General features: G+C 38.8%; 1 long non-coding RNA gene across 3 annotated transcripts in view; it reads left to right on the top strand.

Moving 5' to 3' along the window:
• LOC104850221 overlaps window positions 1-22,419 on the top strand; it is a 54,038-nt gene that overhangs the window by 16,546 nt on the left and 15,073 nt on the right. The window contains exon 3 of one of the 3 annotated variants that reach the window (XR_776914.3): window positions 10,369-10,435. The exons of 1 other annotated variant lie outside the window; for it this stretch is intronic. This is a non-coding gene — a long non-coding RNA (uncharacterized LOC104850221). Of the gene's footprint in view, window positions 1-1,941; window positions 2,007-10,368; window positions 10,436-22,419 lie in introns of those variants that run through there. One more of the 3 variants, XR_776916.3, reaches the window with a different exon arrangement.

Genomic DNA, 22,419 nt, shown 5'->3' with positions numbered 1-22,419 from the left:
GGAAACCCACAGAGGAAGAGGGGCAGAGAGGGGGAATACTGACAATGCTGTCTTACAGCATTGGGGACCTGTAACCCTGCCTCTGAGTCCCTCGGCTTGGCCACGCCACCCTCTAGTGGATCGATCTGGAAATGTCCTCTCTTGACTATAGCCTGCTGCTCTTCATTTCATAAATATGATCCCCCTACCCCTCTCTCAGGAGATGGCGGACATTATTAACCTTCAAGCGTGATACAGTGAGATGAATGTTAATCATGAAGGAATTTCTAATCAAGTTTAATGGTGTAGGACACAGAGAAGTTGTGTTAGCAGTTTCAATCCTGCTAAAAATGCTAATTGTTATATTTCCTGTGATAGGTGAGGATAATACAGAAATGACAGTGGGCTCAGCCTTTCAGTTGGAAAGTTGTTCCCAATAATTTTGAGGTAAATATGGGGGAAAGGTTAGAGTCCCTAGTATGAATGACTTGTCAAGAGGCTAATTTATTCAGAGAAATGGGAGATTTGAGCCTTGATGCCTACTCAGTTTAAGGAAGATAATTTTCTGCTGCAAGGAAATCTCTTAGTATGAGAAGCCAACAGAAGTTTCCTACCTGGGACAAACAGGAGGCTCTACCGGGGGATAAAGAGATTATGGGATGGAACACCAGCCTTCTGAGAGCCTTCTATCTTTTACACTTCTCTCTGTGGCTCATTGTCACTTTTGCCAACATGTAAAGGTAATTTTTAAAAAGTAGACATTGCATCATGACCTAGGAATCACAGCAGCGTTTAGGAGTCTTGGCTGAGAACCAAGAGAAACACCACTTTTGTATTCCTCAATTTGTCTCTTTTGTTAATTCATGAGTCATTACCTATGCTCTGGTGTAAGGACACTCTGCTGTCCCCAGCTTTAATATTGTCAGTCTCCCAATGCTGTGCCTCATGGGCCTCTGGGCCTATGCTGGTTGGTTTCTGGGTATTTGAGATGGGATTCTTGTGGGGAAGATACACCTAACGGTAGAACGTAAGCAATGTCTTCAGGGTATACTTTTGCTTAACTTTGATTACTTAAAATTCTATGACTTAAGCCCAACCTTCTACTAGTTTGTCATGTCGCCTACTTATGAACTGGAAAGCATTTTGCTGCAGTGTAGTTTACGAGTTGATGGTAGACCTTGAAAGATATCCTTGTATTTTTGTAATTCACATCTTTAGTCTTAAATTTGGAAAACATCTAAATGCTAAATGAAAATTATTTTTAAAAATCCATTAAGGTATGAGGCTATGTAGAGATGGCCCATTTTAGCTGTAGTCTCTCAGCTTCCATAGATGGTTTTTATCTTCCTCTTTTCCTTTTTATTTTTACAAATTCCTATAAAACTGATCCAGTGCAGAGGTGATATAAATGATTTCTGGTGCTAACATGAGATTCAGTACCAGTGATCAACATTATTTTCCCATCAGTAATGATAATTATACTAATTAGTCCAGGCATCACACCTGTGCAAAGCCCTTATCCCTATTTTACAGATGAAGTAACTGAGACACCAAAGGTTAATTGTTTGCCCAGAGCCGTGTAGCTCTGGTGTGTACCAGGATTTAAATCTCACACTCTTGCTCCCTTGGCATTGGAGCAATTATACCTCTCTTCAAAGAAGGGAAATTAGTTATTGCTTATTTCTCAGGAGATTAGTATTGATGAACAATGCAGGAAAGAGACCACATAGTATTGGCTGTGAAATTGTAGAATCTTCTTTGTGTTAGTTGCATCTTGTACTATATTTTCTTGGTTATAGTGACTTTAGTATCATGAAGCTGCACAGATAAATTCTCAGCACAGCCAACAATCATACACGCAAATGAGATAGCAATTAGAGGTGGGACAGATCTTAACATAGCCTTTGTTTCAAGATAAATTCTATGAAGTACCTAATTCTTTTCTTTTGTTTCTTTTCATAGGACATGTGGGTTTCCCCCTCACCCAAACGTTTCAGTGAAAACTGCCATTGTACATTGAGAGGCCGTTTTGCATGCGTGTGTTCAGAGAACAATGTGGAGAATTTATCCCTTGGGATTAAAAAAAAAAAAAAGCTCAGCAACAACAAATTTGAAAACAGATGGTTCTGATACACTCTGATAAGAATGTAAACAGGAAAATATCTTTGTTGACTTATTTCTTAGTAATCAGTAATAATTAGTTATTGTCTAGAGATGAATTACAGATTTTACAAGCATAGCCACAAGAACAGCCTCTGCAAAGTGAAACTAAGTTTCTGAGGACGGTGGGGAGACAGTGACGCCTGCTGCACCTCCCCCATTAAGGGTTTCCTTGATTGGTATGAAGGAATGAACCCCTCGGAGAGGATGATATTTGCTTTCTCTGTTGCTTCTTTTGTCAGATTTGGATTTGGAGAGATTGGCTCATGCATGGGTTCATTGGAAAAAGAACTGAAAACTTCTCTACAGCTTGGAGAACTAAAGCTCTCTCTCTCTCTCTCTTTTTTTCTCCCTTTATTTTTTGCGGGTTTTATTGTTCTAGATAAAGATAAAATCGTTTTTGCTTTGGAGTCTGGCCTGGTGTTTCTATGAACTCAGGATACTTCTTTGTCCAAGACTTTCTTTCCTGGTGGCTACTTAGGTTCAGTAAGCATTTAGTGAGTTCTTCTCATTTGTCTAGCTCTGTGCCAGGCTCTGGGATACAAAGATGAACTCGACACACTTTCTCTGGAGCCTGTTGTGTAGCTGGAGAGGCAGGCACTGTGCTTTAAGAAGTAGACCAAGTGGTGTAGAGAAGAGTGAGAAGCCCCATGGAGCTCTCGGGAGAGCAGAGACCTTTACAGTGGAGGTAGTTGATTCGGTATTAAATATTGCTCCTAGCAAGTGCTAGATGCAGAGATCCTCAGGCCTGCAACTCTGATGTCCTGCATGGACAGTGAAAATTCAGACTGTTGGTCAGTACTTTGGAAATTTTGTCCCATCCTATGTCTAGGAAGCATGTAGATAAGATCGTACTCCTGCCCTAATCTAGTGGTGTAGAGAAGTACCCTTCCTGTAATAGAAAACAGCCTTCTTTTCCCCAGGGCAACATGCATTTGGAAAGAGCAGTCTATTATTTAATATGTAATTCAGCTACCTGAAAATAGCTGTTAATCAAATAAACTGATATAAATACAATATTTACAGTATATTCCAGCAGCCTGCAACATTTCTTTCATTCCACAACATTCAAGAAGTGCTTACTATGTGCAGACACTCTCCTAGGCATGTGCATTAACAGAACGGACACTGTGTGTAAACCTCCTTGTGGCACACAAAATCTGATGGGGAAGAACAATATCCGATCGATAATTTCTAAGTCATTCATTAATTAAAACGTGACATGCACTATTGTAATCATGCATGCTACTGTTTTGTCCACATTGCTTCTGTTCTTTCGCCTGGTGACAGCATTTGGACTTTGATTTGGAGAATCGTCCTGTGCTCATTGCATACAATGTTTTCTATTACAGGAATTAATACCTCCCCGAAATTGTCAGCCAATGTGCCCCAGTCCTCACCTGTGATCCAAACTGGCTCTTCCAGTAACGAACATTCTCAGTCTCCCTCTAGGTTCATAGTCTAAAAAATGAAAATTTGGTTCATCTTTAGCTTTTTCCTTTGAGACTTAACCCTAGACTTTTGCAATCAATTTTTAAAGTTAATTTGTTTCAACTATTCGCACCCAGTTACAGTGTTTATAGTATTGTCCAAAAGCCAGGATTCAAATAAAAAGTAAATTAAATTGTGGCATGATTTTGATGGATTTCTGAAGTTTAGGAATAGAGATTCCATCCAGTTGTGATGCCTGGAACATTGTATTTTGAATAGCGTAAGTTTGGTGACAGAGGATTCCATCTTCCTGTATTTGCAATAAATCATGTTTTTATAACAATAATATCAGAAGCCATAATATTTGTAAAACAGCTTGAAAATATGATAGTTGTAAAAGCTATTCCTTGACAGAATTCCAGAGATGCTGAGGTATGTTAACTTTCTTCTCTAAGAGTACTAAGATCAGTACTTATTACCAAAAGTGGCTAGATACAGAAATAGAGGTATAGATGAATCATTTAAAGTTAGTGTTGCTCGACTGAAAAGCTAAAAACTCATGAATTAATCCAAATTGAAGAAGAGATGATGAGAAAAGGAAAGCATAAAAGTGAGTAAAATTTCATCTTTCATGGAGAGAAGTCCATAGCTTCTGAAAAATCAAAAAGGTGTAAGCATGATATTTATTTCAAGCTGAAAGACAGGTACAGGCAGAGTACTTACTTAGAGTTAAAGTAGAAACCACTGGAAGAGCTAAAACACAAATTTGTTAACAGTGACTTTCATTAGAGGGTAGTGGGTGGTGAGAGAAGGCATACAGAGAGAGTACAATTTGAAATAAATTTGGCTGGGAAGATCTGGCATTTCAAAAGTCTTGAGTGCCTAAACTTGTGTTGGCATCCGGAAAGCAGTATTATCTTGACTGTGTTAAGATAGTATCATTTGCAGCTGGAAAACAATCTTGTGTAAAATTCATCTCAGGTCAGGGCTTGTCTTGGAATATTATACTTTGGGTCTGTAACTGAAAACATATGTGTGAAAATTGCACAGAATCCATGTATAGAAAGAGGGCCATGATGACAGGAATTAGAGACCCAGCACACAGGAATGGAGGTAGGAGAAGAGAGGGTTGAAGGGATACAAAGTTAACAACCTCTGGGCAATAAGGAGGAACCTTCCAGAACACTGACCAGCTTTCCCCATGTCCCTGGACCAAACAGAAAAAATGGGTTTAGACTGAGGAAAGACTCTGTTTTTAAGACCCAGGAAGACTTTTTGAAATGTGTGGGGAACAGGCTGTCCCCAAAACTTTCATAATAAAAGAAATAAGACAGAACTATTCATTTTCAGAATAAAGACTTGTACCAGGCTTGAAGATTCTTAGAATATAGTAAGCACACTCTATAGTCAGAAGTCTGTGAATTTATACAGGAAAAAAGTTAGTGAGAAAGTAGTCTAAATACAAAGTCCCACTGTGACTGTAAGTCCCAGGTAATATCTCATTGGGTACAATCAATATTCACATTTTCTTCCTCTAGAGAACTATGCTAACTACCAGGTCTCAAAATTTCTATGCCCACACATGTACATATCACTTTATATATCATGTTTTAAAAGACATTCTTATGTCTCTAGGAGTAGAAGTATAATGTTCTTCATTTGCACCATCATTAAAAGATTTATAGTTTATTTTCCTAACAAAAGAGTCATATTTTAAGTGCTGAAAAACAAAAACACAGGAAGCACAGGAAATGCAATCTTTTTTTCTCTCATTAAAAAGTAAGCAAGCTAACAAAACACACAAACAAAATTGGCTTTGCTGTACCCTGAAAGCAGCCATAGAAGTCCAGCTGGGTTTCCTTGACAGGAATCCGTTACCCTGTGCTTGTCCTTTTAAGACTGCTTTAGGAATACATGATCAGCACTCCTTACTGCAACTGGCTCTCACTTTCCCATTCTTGCACATTTAGGTGTTGATGCAATGATGAGAAATGTAATCATGGAATATTGACTTACCTGGCACCTGAATCAGGGCCACTTTCTCTGGAAAGCTGGCTGGGTAATTTGTGTCTAGGGAGCTGTGGTCTTGGCATACTTAAGACACTAAAATTAACATCTGGGTGTTGGGTCAGGCATTGTATTGAACACCCAGATCTCTCTCTTCAACTTTAGACTTTGAGTCTACCAAAGAATCCTGTGTACCTGGGACTCATGGTGGCTTGACATTTGTAGTAGGAGAGGGAGTGAGGGGAAATGATTGCTGGTCCCACCAGGGTAACAGAGCTAAAAGAATTGTGAAAGTTGACCACTGTGATGGTCACAGATGACAGGAGGTCTTTCACTAGCTGGATCTTCTGACCCAAGCAAAGACTTCAGCAGCGCACTTATCAGGTCTAAAATCATTGCAGTTCTCACCCATCACCTTTTCTGTTCTTGCACTCTTGAATCAGGATGGCTTTCTGGGTTCCCTTCATTTTCCCTGGAAAAAGTCTCTTCTTTCTCTATATCCTGTCCTCTTGGTAAAAAGGGTGTGTGGAATTCACAGGAGCTGTAGTCCTCACTTGTTCAGGTGCTGCTCCAGCACGCATCAGTCCGTAAATCTTTTCTGCCCTCTACGCTTTGCTGGTTGCAGTGGTTAAACTCACATCTGCCCTGAGCACATTCATGAGGATTATGCAATCGCTTGCTGGCTCTGCACACTGAATTTAGAGAAGTTCAGAGCCAGAAGGAAGCATTAAGAAAGTTTTAAGCTCTTAAGCTTTTAATTCACAGATGAAAAAACTCAAGACCTGGAGAGACTGGATATGTTTCCCAAGACCATCTAGCTGCTTACTGGCAGATCTGAGACTGGAGCCTAGGTCATTTATTTCCTAGGATTCTTCTGCTACTTCCAGAGAGGACATTCAAGGAAGCCAACTGCAGCTGTGCGATCTCATCCACGTTCCCTGTTGTGATCTGCTTGCATGAACGTGTTTTCTGGGGGGCCACTGGCCTCACAATCTAGTAGTTGAGTTTTGAAGAACAATCACTATGAATAGATATTCTCTGTAAATTAGCATGCTTATTTTCCCACAAAGATCTGTAGCATTCGTATTTATATAGTAAACAGAAATTTATTTAAGAAACTCCAGCCAGACAAAAGTTATTTTTTACACCAATTAATTTTCTCTACCCCATTTTAGTTTCTAAAAATCTCAAAGAGCAAATGATTCTTATTATTGCAATTTTCAGCTTCTTTATGTATAAAATACAGTGATGTGAAGAAGACATGGTCCTACAATCCTGTAAAAGCCTGAGAAAGATGGCTGTGGATGTAGGTCAGGGCTAGAGTGCTTGCCTAACATTTGCAAGGCCCTGGATTCTATCTCCTGCACAGAAAACAGAACAAAGAAAAAACAAAAACACTGAAAAATGTGGCATTAAGAGTTTGGGTTTTCTGAAAAGGTGAGACTTGAGTACTTTACCTCATTCTTGTATTCTTCAGAGAGAAATTGTTCTAAAATATACTATTCCTCACCTTACACACCAATTTCCCCTTGGTTAGACAGGGGCAGGTGTATTAGAAAACCACGAACTTGAGTTTGTACCAATGTGGATATTGTGACTTTCAGATCCTAAAAGAGCATTCAGACCACTGGTTTTTAGAGTTCATTCATCCAAAGTGATATAATTTCTAGAAAAGCAACAAAACAACAGGAAAATAAGTGAAGAAGGTTCAAGGCCACTAAGGAATCAGGCAATTGGCCAATGGAAAAATGCCAACTGCCTTTTTATAACCCAAATGTCTTCATCTTTTTTCCTAGCTCTATCACTTACAATTATCTTCTGAACGATTTTCTTATATGTTAATATTGGTCTAATATCCGATGGGTTTTACCACCAGGCATACGTACATATGAGGTTTTGGGGATGGAGAAAAATCCAAAGAACTGGGGATCACTCCCAGGGTTAAGAAGAAATACCTGCAAACAATTAAAAGCAGAGGTGCAAATTTGATATGTCAAAAAAGGAACAATTATACAAGAAAACAAGCGAGGAAGATGAAGGAGGAGACAGTGAGCCCGTCCAGGAGTATAGAAAAAAATGCTAGAGGAGCTTTAGAGGGAGAAGAGGGAATTTGGGGAGGCTGTCCCAGAGTGAGTTGGGACTACTCAGTGGAGGAGTCAGAGCTCACTTGGCTGTGTGTTATTTCACATTCTACCACTACACTGCTGCCCCCAGTAGTAGTCCACACTGGCATGGCTTTTCCTCATTTCTGGAGTCCAAACTGTGCCTCACTAGAAGGAGACTAACTTTTAAGTCAAACAGTTTTTCTTTGAGCTGAGATGCTTTCATGATCAATAATATAAAGCCTCCCTCCCCCTGCCCATGACATCTGAAAACCAAAGTTGAATACACCACTCCATTCTCTGCCCCTGCCACCTTGGTTTTGATTGTCACTTGTGATCTAGATAATAGCAATAAAAATTGTCCGGAGCACTGTCTCACCCCCACTCTGAGCCCATAAAGAAAGCATGAAGATCCTACATAACTGTGTAATTTTGAAAAATCATATAGCTCTCTGGGTCTCATTTTCTGTGTCTGTAAAAGAAGGAGCTTGAATTGTCCATGACTCTGAGCAGCTGGGCATTAGGCTCATTGGTCACCATGCCCATAGCACAAATGTATTTTTGGAACAGTAGTAGGTGGTGAGATTGTCAGAAATCAAGTGGGAAATTGGGAGATAAAGAAACTTCTCCCTTTACCCCTGCCCTCCCTTCACCCCCTCCTCCCCTCCCCATCTGCAAATGCTTTATTTCCATCTTTTCATTATCTAAGGGGAAAAAAATGAGAATCAAGACTTGTCATGTGGAGGTACAAGATCCCAACAATGAATGTAACTGTACTGTATCCCTAAAATGTACCAATAAACTCAATTAAAGCTGAAAAAAAGAGAAACTTCTCCCTGAAAACCCAGAAAAGCTGTATGGTCCTTTGTCATTGCCAGGCACTTGACTAGAGCATCAGAGACTAAATTGTGTCCTTTTAGCCTTGTCAGGGACTGAGTTTTCCTCTGGATGCAGTCTTGATTATACCATGGAAACAGCATGGGAGCAGGACTGCACTTCCTCCAAAAAGAGCACAGAGCTGTTTTTTGCTTCCCTCCTTGGGGTGGAAAATTTCATCCCAGTGGGCAGAACCAGCCCAACGTGTAGGCTCTTTGCTGTGTGTCAAAGGTGAAGTTTCCAGTTAGCATCCCGTGTTTCATAGTACATCGACGAGTCCCTTCCTTATGACCCAGCTTGCCAGTTAGATCTGTTTCCAGGAGAGAAAAAGTTGGAGTATTTTAGTTCCTGTGACAATTATAACTCATAATAAATTGAAAAAAATAGACAGTAAGTAATATTGACAGGGAATTTTAAAGGGATAGAATAGAGAATGTAGAAATACAGAATGTAGTAGAGAGTGCTCGCTTCGGCAGCGCATATACTAGAATGTAGTAGAGAAGCAGAGAAAGGTAGAGAAAGAGCAGAGAATTGGGCCAAAAAAGTCTCATTCCGTGACCCTTAGAGAATTCCTGTAGGACATGGGAACACAGACTGGAGCTTATCTGTCTCTCCGTGCCGCTGACGTGTCAGTATACACTGGGTGCAAATGTCAGCAGCTGATTTGCTCTGTGGTCAAGGTGGCATTTTGCAAGGCACCCTTGATAAAGAATGTGAACAGTTTGTTAAGACTGATTTGTATTATGAATAGCATTTACTACAAATAAATAAATAGCATAGTGTCCACAAACAAAATGAGTAAGGATGCATTTAAAACAAGAACGAGCCTGAAATGGCTGGAGAAATACCTTGACGAGTGCTGTAAAATCTCTCCCATGTGGAAATATCTTTGTATATATGAATTGACAAACTTTCATATACGTCTTCTTGGAATAGAAATGATGTGGAAAAACTCAAACATTTCAAAAGTTGGGCACTTTTACAGATGTGAAGGTCTCTATCAAGATATGACGCATCACAGTTGTTGGGTGGGCACACACTTTGTAAAGGTCATTTAAGATGTTTCACAAGAATTACTGAATAAGTGCATACAGTACTTATATCTGCCTCTTAAACCTCAAACCGAAATTCTTTAAGAGGCATGAACACAAAATACCCTCAATCAAAAAAGGGCACATAGCCTTTATTATATTCTAAGAAGAATATAATTAAAAGAGCCGATTTTAGACATATATGCAATTATTTTAAGAAATGGTTATAATTGGCATCCAGTAGCAAGATTGGGTTAGTAAGCATACAACTAAACACCCTTAGTAATCATATTAACAGAAACAAAATGTCCAGAAACTTTAGGAAGTTGATTAGTAATCTACATTTTGTACTAATTGTAGAAGGGCACATTATAGGTTATAAATACACAAGATAAAAATTGCAGGTTACCGAGTGCAAAAAATAAACTTTCACATATTTTGAGATGCACTGCCTGGTTGGAACTATTTATAATGCATTAGAGTGCACTAGCACTTTTTTGGCAATATAAAAAGTAATAGAATCTTAGTAATACGAGGTCCCACTAGAGATATTTGCTATTAAATTGTTGCTGAGTGTGCTGAGGTTTGGGGAAGAATTATCTAGTTTGCAGATTAGCAAAGCAGGTTTTGGCAATGTTTTAAAATTGAATCAGTGATGCTTTAAAATGAGGTATATTTTAAGGCTTCACAATAAGAATTTAAAAATAGATGAAAAGATTGGTTTGTTACCCTCAAGTGGTAATTAGTGCTTTTATGTAAACTGATTTCATGTTTACCTACAGATTTAAGCATGTACAAGCCAGGTGGTGAGAGTGAGGCAGAGATCAGAAGAGACTAATTGGAAATGAGGTATGACATTAATTCTGAGTATTTTCCCATTTTACACTTATTTATCTATGTATCATTCAAACATTATCAGAGGTACAAACCCAGGATGGCTTAATTACGTGACTTTAGTCTTCATCCTGTAATTCTAGCTCACAGCTTGATGCACTCTGTTTCACCCTGGATGTTGCCAGCAGAAGTTCTCCTCTCTCCTGGGTACTGTAATCCTTGTGGGGACACCAAAAGGAGGGACATGTCCTATGCATTCCTTTTGCACTTGCCAAGAGGAACCTTTTGCGTGTATCTTTATTGAAACTTGTTGAGTTGTGAATGAAATTGTCCAACATAATAAAGCTATGTGGTGGCAGAACAATGGTTAGATCTACTTTCTTAACCATATCCACCAATTTAAAACTTAAAAGGTCAGTGATGACAACAGCATAGTTATTTTCCCCTTTTCTATTAGTATATGTTTGCAATGCAAAATAAATAAATTCATCACGGGCAACTGGAAAATATACATATTGCATCTTGATCCTTTTTACTTCCCTTCCCTTGCTCTTTCTCTCATTATTCCCATCACCAAATTCCCAAAGTCTATCTCCCTGTTTCCTATCATTTATCTTTTATTTTGAAGTGCACAGAATACTTTTTTAAAAAAATTTGACTGCAATTGTATTTAATGCCTTAAAAAAAAAAAAAAAAACAAAAAAATAGAACCACTACAAGCCTTTATTGTAGGGACAATCTGCCGGGCCATCTCCGATCAAAGGAGAGAGAGCAATATGGCTGAGACAGGGAGAGCTTCTTATAGGACTGGGGTGCGGCTTATAGGAACTGGGGCGGGATTGAGTAATGTAGTGGCTAGGGATTGGGAAAGCTTGTGACATCACTAGGAGGGGCTTCTCTCTTGTTAGTGGAAGAGGCCATATTTTTAGGTGAGAAGCAGGGCAGTATGGGAAGAAGGCTATTCTTTTTATGTAGCGGCCATCTTAAGGCAAGGGGAATCGAACATTCCAGGATTTTGTTTTATGGTTATTGGGTGAAGGTCTCTTCTTCTGGAGTTGCTTCAAACTGACAAAGGGGCAAAGGTTGGGGCTAAACCTGGATCTGGTGGGCGCAGCAGAAGGTGGGGGCTTCTTCCCTCTGCTGCAGTGGCCGATACCCCGCCATGATGAGTCCTGTGACTGTTGGGTTGGTAAATGCCCTCATGCGGTCCTGCGAGAAATTTTGAAAACAGTGAAACAGACAGGGGCCTACCATTGCCAGAAGACACACACAGGTCAGCAGGTCCAGTAAGGGAAGTAGCCATGGCATAATCTGTTGGAGCCAGGTGTAATCTTGGGTCATTCCCCATGTACCCCATTGTTTCTTAAGGTTTTCAATGGATTATTGTAATTCTTTAACCTTTGCCTTGACTATGCCTAATTGGTTAACAAAATAACACTCTTCACCTAGAATCTGGCATGTTTCCCCTTGGGCTGCTGTTAGCATGTTGAGGGAACATCTATTTTGGAGCAAGACAGCTGCTAGGGAATTAATCTGGTCCTGCACTGTGTTTAGGGACTGGCTTATTTTGTCCATGTCTTCTGAGATCTCTATTGATAATGCCTGATAGAAATGTGTAGAGGTAGAGGTACATGCTATACCCATTGCCATGCCGGTGAGGACCCCCACTTCCGTCAAGAAAGTTACCAGGAGGGGGCCATCCTCTTGTTGGCCTTTGACCATGAGAGGGTACTTTCAAACATCTGGGATTCCATATAGTTAGTCAAGGGAGGGCTGAGAAACACTATGTAACAGAAAATTTCAGATCAGTTGAGGCATCAGAATGCCTTCTAGATGTGTATGAAGTATATAGGCCGTTGGATAGGCAGACTGGGCACTCTTCTGAGATAAAGAGGGAACAAGCAAGGCAAGTGATGTTGTCATTTTGCCCTGTGCATGTCAGGTTAGTGGTTTGTGTAGGGAATGGGAGACCTAGGGGAACAGGAATTGGAGTGAAGGAGTGGGAATAAATGGACATAAACATCCAACAGTCTGAGATACTGACAGGGAGATAGCGGAGGGTGCTATTAAATAGGTGGTGTAGCCTTTTTTGAGACTGGGTTATCTGGTTTACCACTTGGAAATCTGTCCCTTTATAGGGAGGTGGAGTGGTAGGCCTCAAAAGTCTATCACTAGTGCCTGTTCATTGACTGCCTTTTTTGGTTATTCTTTTCTGCTGGATGTTTAAGACCAAGTTAAAGTGAGACCTGTGTTCATCAATATGAACCTCTTTCTATCTGTCAAGGCCAGTTAAGTCTCTTTAGGCATTATTTTGGAACCATGCATACAGCCTCTCAGCTCCTATGTCAGCGTCACCCATCAGGATGGGTCATGGCCTTGCTTGACCAAGTTACTTTCAGTGAAAGCATGGGAGATTTTTTTCTCTTGGTAACCCTCCTTTAGCACACATTACATTTGTTCTCTTGTGTCCAGCAGTCTCCCTGCTCAGGAGGTTGGGTGACTTATCAAAGACTAAGGTGTTGTAGAAAAGGTACCTTCATACCTTGGATCTTTGATGAGCTTGGAGCGCCAGGCCCAAAATATTGGTAGTCTTCTTAGCCCAGTTACCTTTTGGTGTTGGTCTCTTCACTTTGGTGGTTGAACACCCAGAAGAGAAGATTATTGACATCAGTAGTGCCGTAGGAGCTTAACTATCATAACTTTATCTAGATAGCAAGCACACTGGAATCTAAAATATAGCTAGAGGGCTATTATTTTTATCAATCATGGTTATTCTAGTAGTTGATTTCCCATAGAATATTAACAGAAAAAACTTGTAATCAGGAGCCACACATAATAATATTTGAGCATGACAATCATGATGACATTATCTTTGTAACAAGCTTAGATATGTATCTTAGTATAAAATAACCATTGCTAAATGTATTTATTCCCCTCTAAAAACAAAAAATGATGAAACTCTTACTTAAGTTATTACCTTTCTTAGGATGCCATCTAAGGAAAGTGTATGGGCCTACAAATGTACCTGTAATCATGAGTAGGTGGAGCACAAGAGAAGGCAAATACTGGATCAAAAGGTTATTGCTGTGAACAATATATTAGAAGACCTGTATAGTCAGAAAACATGAATACATTTTACACACCAGAAAAAAAATAATTATTATTATTACAATTATATGAAACCTTAGGTCCTGTAATGTAGCTTGATACCAAAAGGAACTTTTTTACACCTTGTTTTTCCACAGAAAATATATTTTGAAGGTGACCAATAATATAAACATATCACAATAACATATTTAGAACTCAACCCTTTGATGATAACCAGTGTAAACATTTTATATAACAACATATTTGGGGGTATATCTTAATTATCTTGACAGTTTTTTATATAACCTGTAAAACCAAGTTGTAGAAATTAATAATTTATTTGTAACCAATAAAACACACATACACACACATATATATATACTTTTTGAGTTATTGAATGTAGACAGCAATGTGTATTACAATCAAAATTAATCTTTGATATCATAGCTAGCAACCTGGGAGAAAGGAAGGCATGCCTTTACTAACATTTATCAAAAGTACAATTGGACAAACACAAACAATTGGACAGGCACAGACAAACATATAAGACAATTTATGAAACTAGAGTGTACTCAAATATATTTGGCCAATTGAATTATAACATCTCTTAAGATTAGTCAAAACTTTTGCAGGTCAATTAATTGAGATCTCTTGCAATTAAAATCAGAAGGAGTAAAATTGCTTTATAACAGTAGCATAATCTTGTATTATAGTTATTGTCAGAAATCTGTAAGCAGAAAGGAGAGAGAAGGTCAAGTTAATCATGCAAGTACGATTTAAGAATTTGCAGTGTAAAAGAAATGTTTCAAATACATCGATTAAACATCTGGAAGCTAACCACCAATCAAACATTATTTTAAGTTGAAGATGAAAGGTACATTTGTCAATTAGCCAGAATTTATAGTATGCTTTTGTTGTTGTAGTTGTTTTTTAAGATTTTCCTGCCTGGTAGGACATTGCAGCTGATTTTACTGTGGAACAAGTAGCCTGTTACCAGCACTGGACTGAAACCTAGCATTTGGTCTTTAATCTTAAGCATTACATTTTCTTTGAATTGTTTTAAAACCTTATATTTTATTTTCCAATATTTATGTAGGGCCTGATGGAATTTCTTGGTAATACAGCCTGCCAAACAAGTTGTTGATATATATATGTAAATAGGCAGGGCCAGGAAAGGATTTTACTTTTTTTTTTGCAGACTTGCTTTCCTCTCTCTTCTGAGGAATCTGGGGAAGGAAGAGCAAGCAGAGAAGTGGTTGTTAGCTCATTCTCCTATTTGGGAGAGGCTAAAGGAGCAGGGAGAGACTAGGTATGTGGTGGAGAGACACAAGATGGCAGAGGTGAGGAAGGGTCACAAGATGGTGGAGGTTAGAAAGGGTCACAAGATGGTGGAAGTGAAGAAGTGCAGGAGGAAATGGAAGAGCTGGCCGGATTATAGGGTGGAGGAGGTGTGAGCAGTGAGTGATACACCAGATCAAAAGTGGGAGTCGAGAGAGGTGGAGGACAGAGTTTGGGCTAGAAGTACCTGAGAGGGCAAACAGGTTTGATAGAGGGAAGGGTGAGAGGGTAATTAGAAGTCTCAGATACAGGGGCTTTCTGATCATTTTCCATTGCATTGACAAAAGTTGCACAAACTGTGCAATATGTTAAAATCAAGAATGCCATTTTCTCGCCATTGAGATTCATTGTCTATTTTGTACTGAGACCAAACTCGGTTGCAATAAAAAATGTGTCATTTTCAATTAAAGTTGGGTTCCAACAATCCAAAGGAACGAAATTGTGCCAGGAGGCAGCCAAGAGGCTTTGAGGGAGGGGGTTTGGATTGTTGTGAGCCCATGTTAGGGTGGTTGAGGAGGAGTTAGCTCCCTAGGAGGAGGCAAAAGAGAGGAATGTCTTTGTCTCTTTTGATACTCCCTAAGCCAGTCCCTGGAAAGGGAGAACTAGAGGAGTTGGGCTGATGGGGCATCCCCCAGGGGCATGGTCCTGCGCCCAGTGGCAAAAAGGGATTCTCTGACCAAGTGTTGGAATTCTGAGAAGTCCCCAGAGGGAGAGAACAAGAATGAGACAGAGGACCTAAGTAAAGGGAAGCTAAACTGCCTACTCACCCTATAATCAGTGACCAGTGTGGGTGCCTATTGTCATCAGTGGTAAAGGCAGAGAGCTCCAATGAGGTCTTGGCTCGGCAGATGTGGTCTAGGGGAGACGGCCTAAAGGTCAATCAACCCTGTTCCGCAGGGGATTGTCACTTAATCAACCACCTTCCTCCCGGGTCTTGGCACCATATATGTCAGGTAAAAAAGGCTGAAAATCAAGTCCAGACCAGAGCCACTACAAGCCTTTATTGTGGGGACAATCTGCCGGGCTGTCTCTGATCAAAGGAGAGGGTCAGAATTCTTTATAGTTGTCAAATAACTGCTTTATTTGTTATCCTGTGTTTCACCTTAGAATTACAAATGGTGAGAAGACACTCACTGGAAGTTCAAGGAAAAAATTCTAGTAGCTTGTTAGGAATAGTTTTCAACAATTATCTCCAATTTATTTTAAAATTTTTATTTAAACCAAAATTAGTTACTGTATCACATATACATGAGTTAGCTTGTCTGATATGATTATTTAAAGGGAATTTGTAGTTAATTATGAAATATCTACTGGACAAAAATATCTTATAAATTGAAATAATTTTATGATATTAATAATTATACAGATAGTGATGGGGCTTTCCTTAACTATTCACATTAATTGTTGTTACATGATAAATTTAGATATGCAAGAATTCTGAGTTTTCCAATTTAGCTGCTTGCCTTCAGAGTTTAGGCTAAAGGTCTACCTCTTCCTTAAGGATTCTTTCTGCCCTGAACCTTGGGACTTTCTTCCTGTGAATGCTGTGTAGTGTCTGCACTCCACACTTGTCATTTGACATTGGTTACCCTGCGTGGCGGTTTTGTGCATGTTGTCCTACTCCTGAACCAGAGTGTCAGACCCTTCTGAGTCAAAGATTAGATTTCACATTTTGATCCACTTCTCCATATCCTTAGGCTGTGGTCTCTCAGGAGATGATGTTCAGGATACTGGGAGGAGCCTGACATAAATTTATTGTGAAAACTCTGCTAGTCCTTAATCATCTTCTCTTGATATTTGATAAACTTGAATTGGAACCTGTTAAAGATGCTCAAGATCTTAGAGAGGATCAAGTCTAGTTTCTCTATTTTTACAGATAACAAAACTGAGGAAGGCCTAGAAAACAAAATCGTGGCTCAGAAAGTGATAGTTCTATGGCAGAATTTAGAACATAATTCTAGTTCCAGAACTTTCTTTGCAGAATGTCATTAGATGTCAAAAGCAGCGTCCGAGCTACTTTAGGAGTTAACTTCATAGACAGACTCTATTCTTTTTCATAGAGTCTCACCTAGTTGCCCTGGCAACTAATTTACAACATCTGGGTAGTCTACATTCCCTTGGACATATGTTTCTTACCCTTCGAATTCCATGTCTGTTAGGTTGCTCATGGTGGAAGGTTTGGGAAACATATCTTCATCATTCACTACTGATATAAATAGGGGTAACCAGGTTAGTACATTGTACATCTGTATCACATGGCAAGGAAGGGCTATTTTCAGCGTTCTCAGACACATAGCTAAGCAAGTCTGGGATGCTCTGACATTGCATATATATATATTTTTTTTTCTCTGCCAAACAATGATCTTATTGAGTTGAGTTTGCTGTTTAACCATGCCTTATGCTGGATCAGGGGAGCATCTGTTCAAAGCTCAGTTTCCTCATTTGTCTAGCCTCATGGTATTTACCCAGATAGGACAGTTGCCTGCCAGGCTTGACTGCTTTTGCTGAGACTGCTGGGAGAATTTTCAGTGACTAAGGACAACCTAGAGTTTTCATTTGTGACAGATGTTATCTCATTCCTAAATTGTGTTCAGGCTATTTTAAAGAAAAGCACCACCCTAATTTTTTGGACCAACTTAAAAAAAGATGAAAAGGTCTTCTCAATATGAATAATAATAGCAACAAGCACATGACAATCTAGGCTTTTGAACTCTCAGGCAGCTGGAATGCCAGCATCAGAGTGTTTTCTTTAACAATTTCAGTGCACATGTGTGCACAATGAGGGTAGACAGTGTGATCTTAAACAGCCCTGTGTCGTATGGGGAGTTTTCATCTCCTGACTAATTAGACTTTCTGGATGAAAATTAGCATCCCATCACGAACAGCAGAACAATGTATAGGGAGGCTGGCGAATGCCTTTGCCATCACATGAGACATGACCTGCTTTTGCCTTCCCAACTTCAATGCTTTTGAATGCCACCTGGTTTTGGGGACCAAGAGATTTTGAAGACTTTCCAAGAAAGGAGAATGCAATGAATCATTTAGTATAGAAAACTTGATTAAAAGCTCAGCCCCCAAGAGCACTGAGATTAATTGGAAGCAGACTATCCAGACTTCACCTGTGGTCAGCAGCACAGGAAAAGTTACAGACACCAAGAGGGGAGTTGTGGCTCCTCATTACCTTTGTTGCAGGCAGTCATGAGAGTGACAGCAACTCCCTGGTACTTGTGTTCACAGGTCCATTTACTGTCACAAGAGCGGGTTGTGGGGCTACGTTCTGTGGTCCATTGGTTACCTTACCTTGGCATTTCATGAAGAAGCCAAGCATCTCACCAGTTTGAGGACTAACAAAGTGGCCAACTCCTCCCACTCTCAGTTCACCAAAAAGAGAAAACTCATCCAATTTCGTTTTTCCCCTTATTTCATATATGAAGGAAAAAAATTTATACTGCAATACAAATGACCATAATGCAGGGATGAAATACTTCGCATGGAATATACTTCAACTTAGGACAGAGTCCCTATATTGTCTCTCTTAAAAGAAATTCTTTCCTTTTGCTGTGGACCTGTAAACATTCACACAGCACTGTGTTTGGGAAATCACTATTCTGGGATGAGCAACATCACAAAATTCCCTGTGCTCAACATCATAACATGACCCTATTCTTAGCTCAAGCTAGATGCTGGTGCTTGCTGGGATTTTTAAAATTCTTGTTGAATGTCAATTAGTCCTAGATGGATCCTCATTCTGTAGTTTGGGTGGATGTTGCTAGTGTTACCATAATCGATTAGTATACTCATTTAACAAATAAGACCAGACCTAGTTATGTGCTTGAGAAATAAAATAAGATAAATTTGCTACTCTCAAGGAGCTTCAAACTTGTGTTCACGAGTTGATTATTAAAAAAGAAAAATCAAAACAAAACAAAATGGAACACCAGTATCCCTTTTGATGCCATCAGGGTTCATATAGAATATAAGCAGAAACTGTAAAATGAGTACTTGTCTATAGATCCCAAATATAGCTTTCTTGAATGATTTTCACTTTCTGCTTCTTTTTTTTTAGTATTCAATAAAGTCCCATAAAATAATAATAAAGTAATATAGAAGTTATTCAGCCAGATAAAATTCTAACAATGAAATTCAAATAGCAGAGTCTAATACTATGATTCTAATGTGATTGAGGGGCATCAAAATCCAAAAAACAAAACAAAGCAAAGTTAAAGAATGAATACATATAGCCCACATACTCTGTTTATTTGGTCAATATAATTCACCAAAATATTTATTTATTCAGTTCTCAAACTACCCTCAAAATACCCAACATTAACAGCAAAACAATAAGTAAAATGAATAGGAATAAAGAAGAAAAAATCTTCTTATGATATAAAGTATTCTAATTTGCTTTCTGCAATGATAAAAATTAAGTATACACTTAACAAATACCCACACTACTTTGAGCTATGTAGATGCAGACTTTGCTTACCAAGGATTTCTTTTAGATGAATAGGCTAAGAGATTTTAATCTTTGTTTTGAATAGGAAGGTATGCATTCAAAATTTTACTCAAATTCAGTTGTTTCCAAATTTAAAATGGAAGGGTTTTGTATGTTACCCTTTTGATTTGGGATCCATTTCAAAGAGACATCACTCACTGGATAAAATACTGTTTACAATCCCAAACCAGAACTAAAGGGGTCTCAGGAAACTTTGACACTATCCAATATTTGGCATTGTGCTGCTTCGTGATGAGTAAAAATAAATACTTGGCTAATGAGTATGTAAAATTAATTAATGAATTACGTTAATGTTCATATTATCTTGCATTTGTATATTGCTTTATAATTTGTAAAATGATCTTACACAATAGCACTTTAAAGAAATTAGCTGAGTATATTGGATTCTACTTTAAAGCTTTGAATCCAATGAATATGTCCTTACACTTATTAAGTATATTACATGTTTTATATGCAGCTCAAGACAATTCTTCCTCATGAAGTGCAGTACAGGCAAGCCAAGAGGTTGGACACCCATGGCCTAACGTGAAAATTATATTAGAAATGTGCCAGGCCCATGCTTGAAGCGTCACGGTTTGTAACAGCTAAAACTTGGAAACAGCCAGTTTGCCCATTAAATGGAGACTGGATAAAGAACATGTGGTTTTTGTATAAAATGGAATATTACTCAGCCATAAAGAATGAGAAATTATTCATAGGAAAATGGATGCATATTGAGGATATACTCCTAAGTGAAATAAATAAGTCATACATGTGTAAATACTGAATAGTTTCTGTGGTGTGAAAAACTGTAATAATAAATAAGATCCTAATGGTATAATTGACAATGCAAAATAGGAAGAAAAGGGCTAAAGGTGTAGGAGAAGTGGGAAGGGCAGGGGAAAGGAAATAAGGGAAAAGAAAAAAATAGAAAATGAAAAAATGAATATAAAGTTTTTGTTAATAGGGAAGGGAGGAGGGGGTGAAAGGAGGGAAGGGGTAAGGGGAAAAAATGAGAACCCAGACCTGTCACATAAAGGTACAAGAGCCCAATGATGAATGTAACTGTACTGTTCACCTAATGTGTACCAATAAACTCAATGAGAGAAAAAAAGAAGTGCTAGGAAATGTAAATAATTAGAAAAACAGAAACAATAAAGTACATACAAAAAGCTTAATGAATAAAGTAAAAATAAGCCAAGGATCAAAACAGTAGTTAAAACATCATCATACTACTATTACTTTCATGAAATCTGGGGCAGAATTGACCCTTAAAGCAGAATTCTGCCTCCAATTAATGTTTACTTACGTGTGTGTGCATGTGTGTGAGTGTATGGGTGTGTGTCTACCCAGGCACATATAATACAGTTTCTATTCTTTCCAGAAAATTAAAACATCTGGAAAGTTACAATCAAATATTGACACCAGCCAGGGATTTGGCTTAGTGGTTCCACCATCTGACTCTGCCACCTGCCTTGCAAGTACAAGGGCCTGAGTTCAATCCCTGGTACAAAAAAAAAAGAAAATTGACACCAGATCATGAGTAAAAATGACCAAGACAGAGCCATTTACCCTAAGTCTTTAATTTTCCCTAGTTGAAGCCGCAGTTTTGCCCCAGCTTAATGTCAGTAAAAGCAGTTGTGTGCAATCCTCCCAGAAAAGCCATGTAAGGAACCCCACAGTGGCTCTTCATGAAACTCTCCCTCCTTGCTAAAGCTGTGGATGACAGAAAGGCTTTCTTGTGAAATAAGAAGCAAAAACACACATTATAACTCACTTCAAGTTCCCAGACACCCCAGTTCTAATTTGTGTTCCACTGACTTGAACATAACCCTGATCAATTACAGTGAGTTCTAAGCTGTGTCGTGGAAAAGAACATTGCTGCTGCCTAAATGTTACATGAGGTTTGGTACATGCTATGTTGGTAGTAAGTAAATTATTGAATTCCTTGATTCTGTGATTGTTGTTGTTGTTGATTTGTTTTCTTGTACAGTTTTATTCCTTAAGTATACTTTCAGTAAGATGGAGTTATAATGCACTCATAGAGAATTAGAAGAAACCTTTAGTTCAATGCACTTGGGGGTTTGGGTTCCTTTTCTGCTTAGTTCCTAAAGAACTAAGTATCTTTAGACAAATTTCTCAATCCTTCTTGTGCCTCAGTTTCCTCATGTGCAAATATAGACACCAATATTGCGTCACATTTTTATGAGGATAAGGTGAGATGTCTATAGGAAAAGTCATCATAAACTACATAGTGATGTTAAAAGAGGCATTAGTATCACTGCTAATATTTTATAACAGTATTTTTATCATAAAAGTAATATTTGTTGCAGAAAATTTTACAATTATATGAATTGTAATGTCCTGACAACACACCTGGGTGATAGTTGGGAATCTGTAGATCCCATTGAGTCTAAGCATCTGCCTTGAACTTATGGGGTTTGCAGCTATTTCTGTTCAGGAGCTGATCTGGAACTCTGGATGACCACAGACCACCAGTAATGCCTAAACTCCTAGAACCACCTAAAGACTTTCACCCAGTGACTCCTCAGAAGAAACCAACCAGCAACACTATCAATCCCTAAAAACTATGGGGCAACTTGTGTACTGGAAAGAGATCTCTGGGATGGAGACCAAGGGACAGAGCTCCAGTCCAAATTCTCTACTAACTCTTCACATGCTTGGGCCTTGGTTTCCTGTACTGAAATGACCAACTAGAACTGGATATTCTTTGAGGTAGATTCTGGGTAGAGCGTTGCTCAGTCTATCATTTAGGTGGGTTCTTCAGGTACCAGTGGGGGTGAATGAGGAAAGTGAGAACTGCTTGAGGTCCTCTCAGGGCACTTCTCTTAGGAGTTCCAGGTGCCTTCAGGAATCTTGAACAACACTGTTACTCCATGTGGCCTATAAGAGGGGGAAAGAGGACTCAGTCTATAAAGATATATGGAGGCAGCTTGTTGCCCAGTTTCAAATGTCTCCATTTCTGTTATTTCCCTGAGCAGATGGAAAAAACCCGCAAGTTTGGCTGAAGCCAGAAATGTGAATTAGTTACAGATTTTTTTTTTTTTTTTTTTTTTTT

The sequence above is a fragment of the Fukomys damarensis genome, unplaced genomic scaffold (genome assembly GCF_012274545.1).
Source record: "Fukomys damarensis isolate Sample0158 unplaced genomic scaffold, DMR_v1.0_HiC HiC_scaffold_26, whole genome shotgun sequence".
Classification (NCBI taxonomy): domain Eukaryota; kingdom Metazoa; phylum Chordata; class Mammalia; order Rodentia; family Bathyergidae; genus Fukomys; species Fukomys damarensis.
Note: the sequence above shows the minus strand (reverse complement) of the source record. Positions and strands in the feature narration are given on the sequence as shown.